We start from the raw sequence: 13,535 nt of genomic DNA, 5'->3' as shown, positions 1-13,535 counted from the left end.
CATAAAATAGAGTTCAATATGAAACCATAGCAATTTGATTCACTCAAAACGGATTTAAAATGAAGAAGTTATGGGTAAAACAAGATTGGATAATTTTTCCCATTTTAGCTACGTGAAAATTGGTAACAAATCTATTCCAACCATAACTTAATCAACTTGTATTGTATATTATGTAATCTTGAGATACCATAGACACGTATACAATGTTTCGACCTATCATGTCGATACATCTATATATATTTCGGAACAACCATAGACACTCTATATGTGAATGTTGGAGTTAGCTATACAGGGTTGAGGTTGATTCCAAAATATATATAGTTTGAGTTGTGATCAATACTGAGATACGTATACACTGGGTCGTGGATTGATTCAAGATAATATATATCGATTTATTTCTGTACATCTAACTGTAGACAACTTGTTGTAGGTTACTAACGAGGACAGCTGACTTAATAAACTTAAAACATCAAAATGTATTAAAAGTGTTATAAATATATTTTGAACATACTTTGATATATATGTACATATTTGTTATAGGTTCGTGAATCGACCAGTGGCCAAGTCTTACTTCCCGACGAAGTAAAAATCTGTGAAAGTGAGTTATAGTCCCACTTTTAAAATCTAATATTTTTGGGATGAGAATACATGCAGGTTTTATAAATGATTTACAAAATAGACACAAGTACGTGAAACTACATTCTATGGTTGAATTATCGAAATCGAATATGCCCCTTTTTATTAAGTCTGGTAATCTAAGAATTAGGGAACAGACACCGTAATTGACGCGAATCCTAAAGATAGATCTATTGGGCCTAACAAACCCCATCCAAAGTACCGGATGCTTTAGTACTTCGAAATTTATATCATATCCGAAGGGTGTCCCGAAATGATGGGGATATTCTTATATATGCATCTTGTTAATGTCGATTACCAGGTATTCACCATATGAATAATTTTTATCTCTATGTATGGGATGTATATTGAAATATGAAATCTTGTGGTCTATTGTTACGATTTGATATATATAGGTTAAACCTATAACTCACCAACATTTTTGTTGACGTTTTAAGCATGTTTATTCTCAGGTGATTATTAAGAGCTTCCGCTGTCGCATACTTAAATAAGGACAAGATTTGGAGTCCATGCTTGTATGATATTGTGTAAAAACTGCATTCAAGAAACTTATTTTGTTGTAACATATTTGTATTGTAAACCATTATGTAATGGTCGTGTGTAAACAGGATATTTTAGATTATCATTATTTGATAATCTACGTAAAGCTTTTTAAACCTTTATTGATGAAATAAAGGTTATGGTTTGTTTTGAAAATGAATGCAGTCTTTGAAAAACGTCTCATATAGAGATCAAAACCTCGCAACGAAATCAATTAATATTGAACGTTTTTAATCAATAAGAACGGGACATTTCAGTTGGTATTCGAGCGTTGGTCTTAGAGAACCAGAATTTTGCATTAGTGTGTCTTATCGAGTTTGTTAGGATGCATTAGTGAGTCTGGACTTCGACCGTGTTTACTTGAAAAATGATTGCTTAACAAATTTTGTTGGAAACTATATATTTTTAACATGTGAATCTTATGTGATATATTAATCTCTTAACGCGTTTGATATTATGTGATAGATGTCTACCTCTAGAACAAGTTCCATTGACTCACCTAATAATAATGAAGAGTCAAATGTAAATTGGAATGATTCGTGGACTGATTCACAAGTTCCCGAAGAGGAACCGGAAGATGAGTCGGAACCGGAAGAAGAATCGGAACCGGAAGAAGAATCGGAACTGGATGAAGAAATAGAACCGGTGGGGGAAATAATAAAATGGTTAAGTAAAAGAAAATCCTCAACCAACCGACCAAGGTTAATTATGGTCAATGGTGTTTCCGCCAAGGAAGCAAAATATTGGGAGGATTACCAATTCTCCGATGAATCGGATTCCGACGAGAATTCCGATGATGTTATAGAAATTACCCCAACTGAATTTAAAAAGGCAAAAGAAAATAATAAGGGAAAGGGCATAAAAATAGAGAAATCTAATTCCAACCCCGATGAACTTTATATGTATCGTCAACCCCCGAAGTCCTTAAGTTGTAACAATGACCCAGGAACCTCTAAACCACCAGGTTTTTCTAAACCAATGTGGAAAACGACGGCTCGTATTAGGGGAACATCATATATCCCTAGAAACTTGGCAAACCGAACCAAAACCGAAGAAGAAGAAGAAACAAGCGAGTCGGAATAAGATAGTTGCATTCGTGTGGTGTAATATATGTAATATAGTGTACTTATGCTTTATGATATATGAAAAAATTGCTTGTATTAATAAGTATTTTTTTTTATGAATCTAACTCTTGTCTATTTTACAGTATAAAAACTCAAAATGGATAGACAACCCAATATTTTAAGAGACCTACCCGGAGACATGATTGATGAAATCTTGTCTAGAGTCGGTCAGAATTCTTCGGCATAACTATTTAAGGCGAGATCAGTTTGTAAGACATTCGAAGAACGTTCCAAGAATGCCTTGGTTTATAAAAGGCTTTCATTCGAAAGATGGGGGATATCACATTGGGAAATCCATAAGTTACGATGTGTTTACTTTGACGCATATATTGCAGGGAACCCAAATGCTATTTTACGCAATGGGTTAAGAAATTATTTTGACTCAATATATCCGAATATTGGACTTCGTGATTTAGAAAAAGCGGCTAACATGCAACATAAAGAAGCATGTTATGCTTACGGATTAGTAATGTTCGCTTCTCACCAAAGTGAGAACAAGAACATCGGGCTACAACTATTAAACAAAACGTTCCCACAAGTGACGGAGTCGATAATTGGGGTAAGAAATGAGGTTTTTAGATTGTTACGGGACTGTTGGACATTACGTAACCCTCGTCCCTTTGACGACGTTACAACACGCTGTATTATCAACGGCCATAATGGTTATGTTCCACAAGACCAATGATGGGAAGTAATCCTAGTAAAACCAGAATGCATGACTTGTTTCTGGACGTATGAATTACGTGTCTTTATTGCCTTTGGTGAACGACTTGTGTACTAGCTAGAATTATCTTCACAACCATCTTGTATCAAATTTATTGTGTGCTATATTTCATGCTATATGTAGAATAAGAGGTATTGTAAGTTTGTAAAATATTGTGTAAAAGTTTGAACACGAAATATTATTATAATCAGTTTTTCATATAGAATTGTAGTAGTTGAATTGTATATTAGCTACTAAGTATGAACTTAACGAGTAGGTACTACCCGAATTTAAACTTATAAAACGCTAATATGAAGAAAAAGCTTTTATAAATGAGTTCATATTATGCTACGAAATACTATTAACTACTCTTAATATTCTGTATGATTAACTTGTTCCATTTGACTATTTTGAAGGAAATGGCACCGACTACTCGACACACCGTGAATATGAATGAAGAGGAATTCCGTACTTTTCTAGCTTCAAACATAGCCGCAGTACAGGCTGCACTACATACCAACAATAACCTTGGATCTAGCTGAAGGTATTTCGTATGCCCGAGAGACATATTAAATTAATGTGGCTAATGTGTTATGATCCAAGTCGGGTCATACCCAATAACAAACTTACCGACACCTTATTCGTATTTGATCTTAACGATTGAATCATTGATTAAATACGCAACACTTGAATTTTAAGGAAAAGGTTTCTTAAATAATATTACTTGATATGTTTATATAAGTTATGGAATAACTTATAACAAGGATTTAATTATTTATAGGTTAAATAATTAATTAAGTTATGTTACATTTTATAAAGTTGGTTTTATAAAATATACATAACAAATAATATACAAGTTTATAAAATGTGTTTTATAAAATCATGTTTTATAAAAACTAATTTTATAAATTCAGTTTTTTTTTTATAAAAGTATATTATAATATGATCATTAGTAGTGGCTTTGGAAGTTCAAAACACATGCTAGAGATTCTTCATTGAATGGCCCATACTTTTCCAAGGATCTATAAGCATGCTCCTTGACTAAAAGCTACACACACATGCAAACATATCAAGAGAAGAAGTGCAAAAAAATGCATTTTTCTGCTGCAGTAGGCCGTGGGGTTTGAAGAAAATAGGGAGATCTTCAAGCTCATTTTGCAAGTAATTTAAGTGTCTTATTAAATCCTAACTAAAGGCTAGGTGTTGGTGCATAAGTTTGGGGTATTTCTCCTTGAGGTTTCATGCTTTTGAAACTACATTCATCATCATTTCTTTGGGTTTCTGCTGTCCAGAAATCAGTGAACAAAGAAAGCGGTTTGTAGCTTAGTTAACAAGGTTGTTAAGGTTCTAAAGTCTAGCTAACTTAAAGGGTGTTGTTGTGCATCAAAGGCTTGAAGTTCTACACATATATTCATCATCTTATAAGCATTTTGGTCAGCCCTTAAATTTATTTTAAGGAGGTACAAACTCTTCCTTTCTTGTTAATTTGTAAGCATGATTTCATAACTTGATCCTATTGGGATTTAACTTTAAATTGGTTTAAAGATTAACAAGTTTAATTTATAATTACACGCTTCCGTTTTGATTATAATCTTAAATGGTTTTAAGAGTTTCAAACTTGTTAAATCCCAACAATGGTATCTAGAGCCGAAGTTGTTGAAATATGCTTCGAATTGTTGTTTTAAAACCCATCAACTTTGCATTCTAAGTACATGCATGAAAGAAGAATGCAAAAATTGTTGGATTTGGGTGGGTTTATGAAATGAGCCGAATTGTTTGAAGTCCAAAAGTGGGTTTGAGCTCTTCCATTTGGTTCATATTTGGTTGCATGTTAAAGTTCACAATCTATGCCTTGACCTTGTGTTGATTGCATGCTATATTTGTTTGATTTGTTATATTCATTTGGTTGGTAATAATAATTATTCAATGGCATGTAATAATTGTTCAATTGGTTTGTAATAATTCATTCATTTGGTTATGTAATTCATTTTGTATTTGGTATGTAAAATAGAATAGGTTGTAATTTCATTTTCTAGATAAAATGTATTAGGATACATATTTTGTAAAAATGAAGATACAAGATGATGAAGACTTGAAGAACACAAGGAGCATATGGATGCAAGGTTAAGTGGGAGATTTGAAATCTCCTACTTTGTATGATTAACCCCTTAACCGGTGACATTTGTTTTCGGCTAAACAAATGTCCACCAAAATGGCTAGATTGTGAACACACTTATTTTGCATGTGTGGTTGTTTGTATGATTATTGTTTTGTATGTTTGGTTGATACAATTTATCACAAGATAACAACAAACAAAACGACAATTTAATTGGTTAAATTAGACGTACTAAGTACATGCAAAATGGTAATTTAAATGGTTGAATTAAAATTGCAACCAAAAACCTTAATAAATGGTTATTAAGAACAAGAAAAGGATAACGTATATAAAATGGTTTATATCAAGTAATTGGGTCAATAACAAGACATGAAATTGGTTTTTCATAAGTACCATACACTAAATGCATGTTGGTGTTGTAGTGACCCGGAAATTTCCGATCAAATTTAAACTTTAATCTTTATATGTATCCGACACGATAAGCAAAATCTGTAATGTTGAGTCTCGAAAAGTTTGAAAACTATATTCATGTAATCAATTACCCTTTGACCATGTCTGACGATTCACGAACAAAAATGTGTAAATAGAAATGTATGTGTATGTACATATGTGTATTTTTTTTTTAGCTAAGAAATATTGATAAAACATTTAAGAGCTTGGTGATACAAAAATAGATTATGAGATTATTATGTGACTTGAAAGCATTGAACGAATTAGTTGATATGAATATAAGCTACGAGATCTATTTTATGAACATAGAAATGCTATCACAGTAGTTAGTGAATAATACTTTACTTGAACGTATTTGTTCGATGTAAGTTTATCAATGAGATTAAAAGATAATATCAAGTGATTGATTTATCAGGTACATTGAATTATAATTACGAGTCTTTGTTATGAGGTCCACTTGAATTAGAAAACTCTTACTTTTAACGGTATTCGGAATATTTAGTAAAGTGATTCCATGTAAGAACAAAAGTGTTATTATTGAGGATTAGACAGAGGTTAGCGGAGAGTCTCGTTTAATTATCAAAAGCGTACCTTGCAATGATTGACTTGTGTCACTTGGTAGGTTAATTATTTAGTTTTCTTAATATTGAAGACGTTTTACGATATAGATGAAACCTTTTAAAGAATGATTTTGAATATAACTAATTCTGGAAAACTAAATTATATTTATTCAATTTAGTACAAACACATTTTTTTTCGATATAATAGAATTTGATTATAAAATATTTTTATGGATTTTCAATGATATAAAAATAAAAATAAATATAAAATAAAGATTTCTAATGAGCACCAAAAGACTACAACATTTCATCACAAGATTGAAAGTTAAAATGTTGGAAATCACTAAACCTGCGCACTTGCACGAGAAAAATCATAACTAAATCATACTGACTCGAAAAAGGGTGATTCCGGTGTCCAAACGACCGTAACTCAAAAATCTACAACTTTCATGAAGACACCATACACGAATCGTGTACCTATCTACACGAAACGTGTAATCTTGTGCCGACATATTTTGGTGGCGGCTCACTATGCAACATGTTTTTAATTTTTATTAATATTATATTATATTATTATATTATTTATAAATCTATATATATAGGATCGATCATAATTGTTTTCTAACTATCTATCTCTCACACTCTCTCTATAATTATATTTATTATTATTATTGTTAGTGTTATTATTATTATTATTATTAGTATTATTATACATAAAATACTACGACGAGGTCATGGGCGAGTTATTTCAAAACGGGTTTTATGAGCGGGATAGAGCTAAGGAAATTATGAGTTATGGTTATGGAGGTGATGGGTATTGTTCATGGGTATGCTTGTGAGGTTAAACTAGTGTTTGTCACCTCCATTGCGTCTACGTACCTTTCCTACAATATTGAACCTCAATATTGATACGTGAGTACTCCTAATTTAATTTTTACATACTAATAGTGTATCCCTGACTAGTGCTCGAGAAAATAGGATTATGCATGCTTGTAAATTTGATAGTGCCCTTAGATAGGTTATGCCGAATCTTAAAGGTTGTTATATTATAGTTGAAGGAAGATATAAGATTTGCATGTCCTTAAAAAGCTAGAAAAAAATTAAGAACTTTTCCTTTAGATGCCAAATAGATTTGATGGACGGATTAAAAGTTATAGTCAATTAAAATTTCGTAAAAATGATTATTATCGTCGTTAATATCGTTGTCTTAATTTTTTTATCAAATTGTTATTATTCCAAAATAACACGACTGTTACTTATTATTATTATCAATACTATATTATTAACTAGAAATGTAATACAAATTATATAACTACCTTAATAGAATCTATCGCAGTATTTTTATGATATTAAATGAACTTTATAAGTTTTATTACTTAAGATATATAAAAGTATATTTTAATATAAAATTTTATTTATAAACGAATTATATTATTTACTTTATTAAATCTTTAAAAAAAAAATTATTTTAAAAATATAAAACGACGATATTTAAATTATATAATAAAACATTTATAAAGTTTTGAAATCATTTGGAGTTAAACTAATTTTTGTCGACCTTTGCATACTAGACTCGAGCATTAGGATTGTGGTACACTATGACTTAACTTAATGTATTAGACAAATATTGACAAATACATAATTATATATAAATAATTTAGGTTCGTGAATCCAAGGCCAACCTTACACTTGTTCAATGATGTTATATGTATTTTTACTACAAAATACAGTATGGTGAGTTTCATTTGATCCCTTTTACTCTTTATATTTTTGGGCTGAGAATACATGCAAATGCTTTATTAACTGTTTTACAATATTTATATGCGTGAGTTTCATTTGCCTTTTTACCCTTTATATTTTTGGGCTGAGAATACATGCGCAACTTTTATAAATGTTTTACGAAATAGACACAAGTAATCAAAACTACATGATATGGTTGAATTATCGAAATCGAATATGCCCCTTTTTTATTAAAGTCTGGTAATCTAAGAATTAGGGAACAGACACCCTAATTGACGCGAATCCTAAAGATAGATCTATTGGGCCTAACAAACCCCATCCAAAGTACCGGATGCTTTAGTACTTCGAAATTTATATCATGTCCGAAGGAGGATCCCGGAATGATAGGGGATATTCTTATATGCATATTGTTAATGTCGGTTACCAGGTGTTCACCATTTGAATGATTATTTTTGTCTCTATGCATGGGACGTATATTTATGAGAACTGGAAATGAAATTCTTGTGGTCTATTAAAATGATGGAAATAAATGATTATGATAAACTAATGAACTCACCAACCTTTTGGTTGACACTTGAAAGCATGTTTATTCTCAGGTTTGAAAGAGATCTTCCGTTGTGCATTAGCTCATTTTAAAGATATTACTTGGAGTCATTCATGACATATTTCAAAAGACGTTGCATTCGAGTCGTTGAAGTTCATTAAAGATTATTATTAAGTAAATGACAGATTAGGTCATTTATAGTTTGGATATTATGAAATGGTATGCATACATGTCAATTTTCGATGTAAAGAAAGATTGTCTTTTAAAAACGAATGCAATGTTTGTAAAATGTATCATATAGAGGTCAAATACCTCGCAATGTAATCAACTATTGTGAATCGTTTATAATGTATATGAACGGGTCCTTTCAGTTGGTATCAGAGCGGTGGTCTTAGCGAACCAGGTCTGCATTAGTGTGTCTAACTGATAAGTCGTTAGGATACATTAGTGAGTCTGGACTTCGACCGTGTCTGCATGTCAAAAGTTTTGCTTATCATTTCGTGTCGAAAATTACCTGCTTATCATTTTTAAGTCTAGACGCGCTTTCCTGCATTTATTGCATAATAGTGTATAGACGAATTCTTATCTTAGCATATCTGATACTGTGAACTTTGACTGACATTTTTCAAAGATTCTCCGTAATTTATGGGATTTTGGTATTATATATACATATGTAAATTATGTATAGAAAGATATCAAATCTAACTCCTATAATCTATTTCATATCAAAAATTCATTCCCTTGATCATACGAGATGGATCCCTCAACCAGTTCGAATTCCTCAGATTACGACAGCTATTCCGATATGGAGTCTCATTCCAGCTCCGAAAGCAGTATGACCGGAATAGATCAACCAATCAGTCATCACCTATTCTGGATGAAATGGGGATGGGTTCGTAGCCTCCTCAATTATTGGAGACAAGAAGAAGGTGATCCTTTCCATCCACCAAATTGCCCTATTGACAATGAACCTGAAGCACTTACCGGCGAACCTGTTCGAGAAACCATTTTCTCTCTCATCTCCAGAGTATCTCGTCACGATTATATACTACACCAAATTCTTGATTATATTTATCCGCTCGTCCGAACCGACGATCACCCCGGTGTAATAGAAGAAGTTAACGAGCTTCGCGCTCGGGTAGTGGCTTTGGAGAATACGGTGCGAAGGTTACAAACACCATCAGCAGCACCAGCAGCGTAACCAGTACCGCCAGTAACATCCACATCGCAAGTCTCAATACTAAAAGCACCAGCAGCATCACCGACATCAACATCAACCACCATTATTAACATCAACAGGATCATTACCACCACCAACAATCACATCCGCATCACACACCTCAATATCCCAATCTGTATATCGGACATCAACGTCACACGCACCAAAGATACCAAGGAGTACCAACAACAACAAACGATGAAGTATTGATTCATAACTTCATCGGAGAAACATTCTGTGGTGATTAGGTAATCTCTAAAGTTTTAGAGATTATCTATCTCAGCCTTAACCGTAAACCAGATGAGTGGACAGAGATGATAGAGAGCAGAACCGAAACCCTAACAAGACTGGTGCGTAAGGTACAAGCTAGACTTGTTTTACCAACATCATCAGCAGTACCAATAGCCTCACCAACACAGTCAATGCTGTCAACATTGTTAGAATCGTCAGCACCTCTAACCTCACAAGTTTCGCCAATTCAAGAATCACTGTGGAAACCATTACAAATTAATAACAAGTATATTGTATCAACGAGTTATGAAGTATTAACTCAGTTCCTCCGAAGAATTTATATGTATATTCTATAAAAAAAATTTTACCATAATAAATCTTTCTGTACTAAGCTATTATGTATGGAACTTAACTATCTGGTTAATTCATATTACTAATTTGCTATGATGTACATTCTTCGTTAACAATTTAATCATTGTTAACTACAATCTCTGCTTCAACTCAATGAATTTTATTTCATAATAAATCAAGTGTATCATTCAATAACATGTTTGATTATACACTTTCATCTTTGATATACCCGAAATTTACGGAAAAACAATATTCGTATCTTGCGAAGTTAGCAAGAGTTCCATGAGCATCAGCATGATTCACTAAGGAAATACATATAAATATTGAAGCATTGATTACATTAGTGAAATACTCCGCAAAGTTTATGTAATCTCTAATGTTTTAGAGAAAATTCATTTCTAATTCAATCCGAAAATCAAATGAGCTTAGTATGATATTAACTCATTGAATCTGTACTACATCTGAAGAAAATATACCCACATATATTTTCATAAAGATTGTAATGAGAATTCTTGTTCAAAATATTATTTGTGAAATTTTTTTTTAACGGGTAGGTAATACCCGAGAGATATATAAAATCACAATTAATATGTTACATTCTTCAATTCTGATTCAATAATCATCAACTAAACCAATATACATTCTTCTATAGAAATCAAAACAATCATACTCATTCGAATCTAATTACATATTCTGATTTTGGGAATTTCAGAATTCAACTCGAGATACAACCAAAATCATCACTCTTAGATCCTTATATTTTTCAAAGCTATACTTTGACTTCAAAACTGTGATAGCACATCACTTTTAATCGTAACACACAAGATGGATATGAGAAATCATTCGGGATTTAGGACGATTTCATCATTTGGATATTGACTATGACAATCTGCAATCAAAACCCTCCGAAATTCTAGAAGACACTTCAAATAATAAACAATTGAGATGATGATCCAACCACACGTTACCCGAAGTTTTGTACCTGAAAAACTCTCGAAACCAAAGTCATAATCTAACATGTACCTGCGTCGAATTCTTCTAGCAAGAACAACATTTCGATTCCTTTTCAAAGTAGCCAATTTTGTCACGGATCCAGCAAGTCAACTTCGATTTTTTCAGTCGGACCAGTCTTATTATAACCCTGATAGATACGTTGCCCTTTCGTCATTATTACTGGGGAACCTTTCATATTCCACCATATTACCACCAGCGTTTAATCATCTAAAACACGATTCTTCTGAACCCACCTCAGATTGATAACCAGAGATTCAGATATTATTGCATTAAATGCAGAGGAAACATAAAAATGGTAGATGGTTTAAACGGTCAAAAGTTTGATGATAAAAGATAGTGAGTTGGTAAAGCTCAGAAAAAGAAAGGATTTGGTACTGAAAAATGGATTGAGCAAAGTATGAAGGAAGCCATGGACAAATCACAGAGACTGAATCTGCCTTCAAAGGATCCAAATGATTCAGTGCCTGCTGAACTCGTTAGCGAACACCTTATTTCTTATTCTAAATCTCCACAGACAAATATTCTTCATCATCATCATATCTTGAATATTCTAAGATATCATAGTATCTTTCATTATAAATATCCTTGATAATTCTGAAGATATTTTCATAAGTATTCTCATTTGAAATCAATTATCTCTCTGTAATATCTGCAACATAAAAAGAAACTGTGTTAGTTTCTAAATACTGAAAAATTCGAATATGAATGTTTTTGAAGTAGTGTTGGGAACTGATACATGAGTTAATATAATATAATGACACTTGATCAACGTCATTATATTACAGTAGGTCATGTTAAGTTTCTAATGGGATGTGATGATTCACAGCACCATCATCATGTGCCATTTACACGACTCTTACATTCGATCTAATCCTTAAACATAGCAAGAAAATATTTCTTGATGATTCGATCTTTTACAGGATATTCTGGTAATTTGACAAGTCAAAATCGCATCATTAAGATTTCCTTCTTAGAACATTAACTATGTTCATTCCGAAATTCATAACTGCAAATTCTGGACCATTACTCGCTTGACTCGAGGACGGGAAGAGGAAACGAAAGAATGAAGCTCCAAACTAGAAATTGGAGCATAAACCGCAGCAAATAAAAGAGAATATTAATTATGGGTGACAATGATTATAGAAGACAGATGCAGGGGCATCGAAATATAAGGGAAGATATAAAACTCAACAACCACCCCGAAGCTACAAACCGTGCATATCAATACGTATTGCCACGTAAAGGCACGGAAAAATTAATAACACTATAACCCCAAGATAATAGTAGAAGTAAATAAAATCTTCCGGTGGTAGATGAAAGAGAAGGATGACAGATGTAAAAATTAAGAGTATATCAAGGATCAAAATGGGATGGAGCATATTGACGAATGTTTTAAAGTATGAACTGAGGAGAAAGAATAGAAGGTGTGAGTTGTAAGGAAACAAAGAGGGTGGATTTATAGAAAAATATCCGACAGAGCAATCGGAACAGATTATTACATTTACTCAAAGAAGATCCTGATTTCCTAAGTCGCCGAAGAACCAAATCTTATTACGAAAATTTTCTTTAAATCCCTTAAATTCCGGAAATCAATCATAGCTACGTCATCAGTTAAAACAAATCTACATTTACTCATTTCGCTCTTTTACGATAGCTTCACTCATACGCTTCGAGAAATCGAATTATTTTATCCGTACTTCTTAATCATGATAAAACTCTATGTATCAGCTTATATTCGTCATAATAACATTCTTACTATTAGCTATGACGACCTCTATCAAATTTCGGGACGAAATTTCTTTTAACGGGTAGGTACTGTAGTGACCCGGAAATTTCCGATCAAATTTAAACTTTAATCTTTATATGTATCCGACACGATAAGCAAAATCTGTAATGTTGAGTCTCGAAAAGTTTGAAAACTATATTCATGTAATCAATTACCCTTTGACCATGTCTGACGATTCACGAACAAAAATGTGTAAATAGAAATGTATGTGTATGTACATATGTGTATTTTTTTTTAAGCTAAGAAATATTGATAAAACATTTAAGAGCTTGGTGATACAAAAATAGATTATGAGATTATTATGTGACTTGAAAGCATTGAACGAATTAGTTGATATGAATATAAGCTACGAGATCTATTTTATGAACATAGAAATGCTATCACAGTAGTTAGTGAATAATACTTTACTTGAACGTATTTGTTCGATGTAAGTTTATCAATGAGATTAAAAGATAATATCAAGTGATTGATTTATCAGGTACATTGAATTATAATTACGAGTCTTTGTTATGAGGTCCACT

The sequence above is a fragment of the Rutidosis leptorrhynchoides genome, chromosome 6 (assembly GCF_046630445.1).
Source record: "Rutidosis leptorrhynchoides isolate AG116_Rl617_1_P2 chromosome 6, CSIRO_AGI_Rlap_v1, whole genome shotgun sequence".
NCBI lineage: Eukaryota > Viridiplantae > Streptophyta > Magnoliopsida > Asterales > Asteraceae > Rutidosis > Rutidosis leptorrhynchoides.
This window is presented reverse-complemented; position numbering follows the sequence as displayed.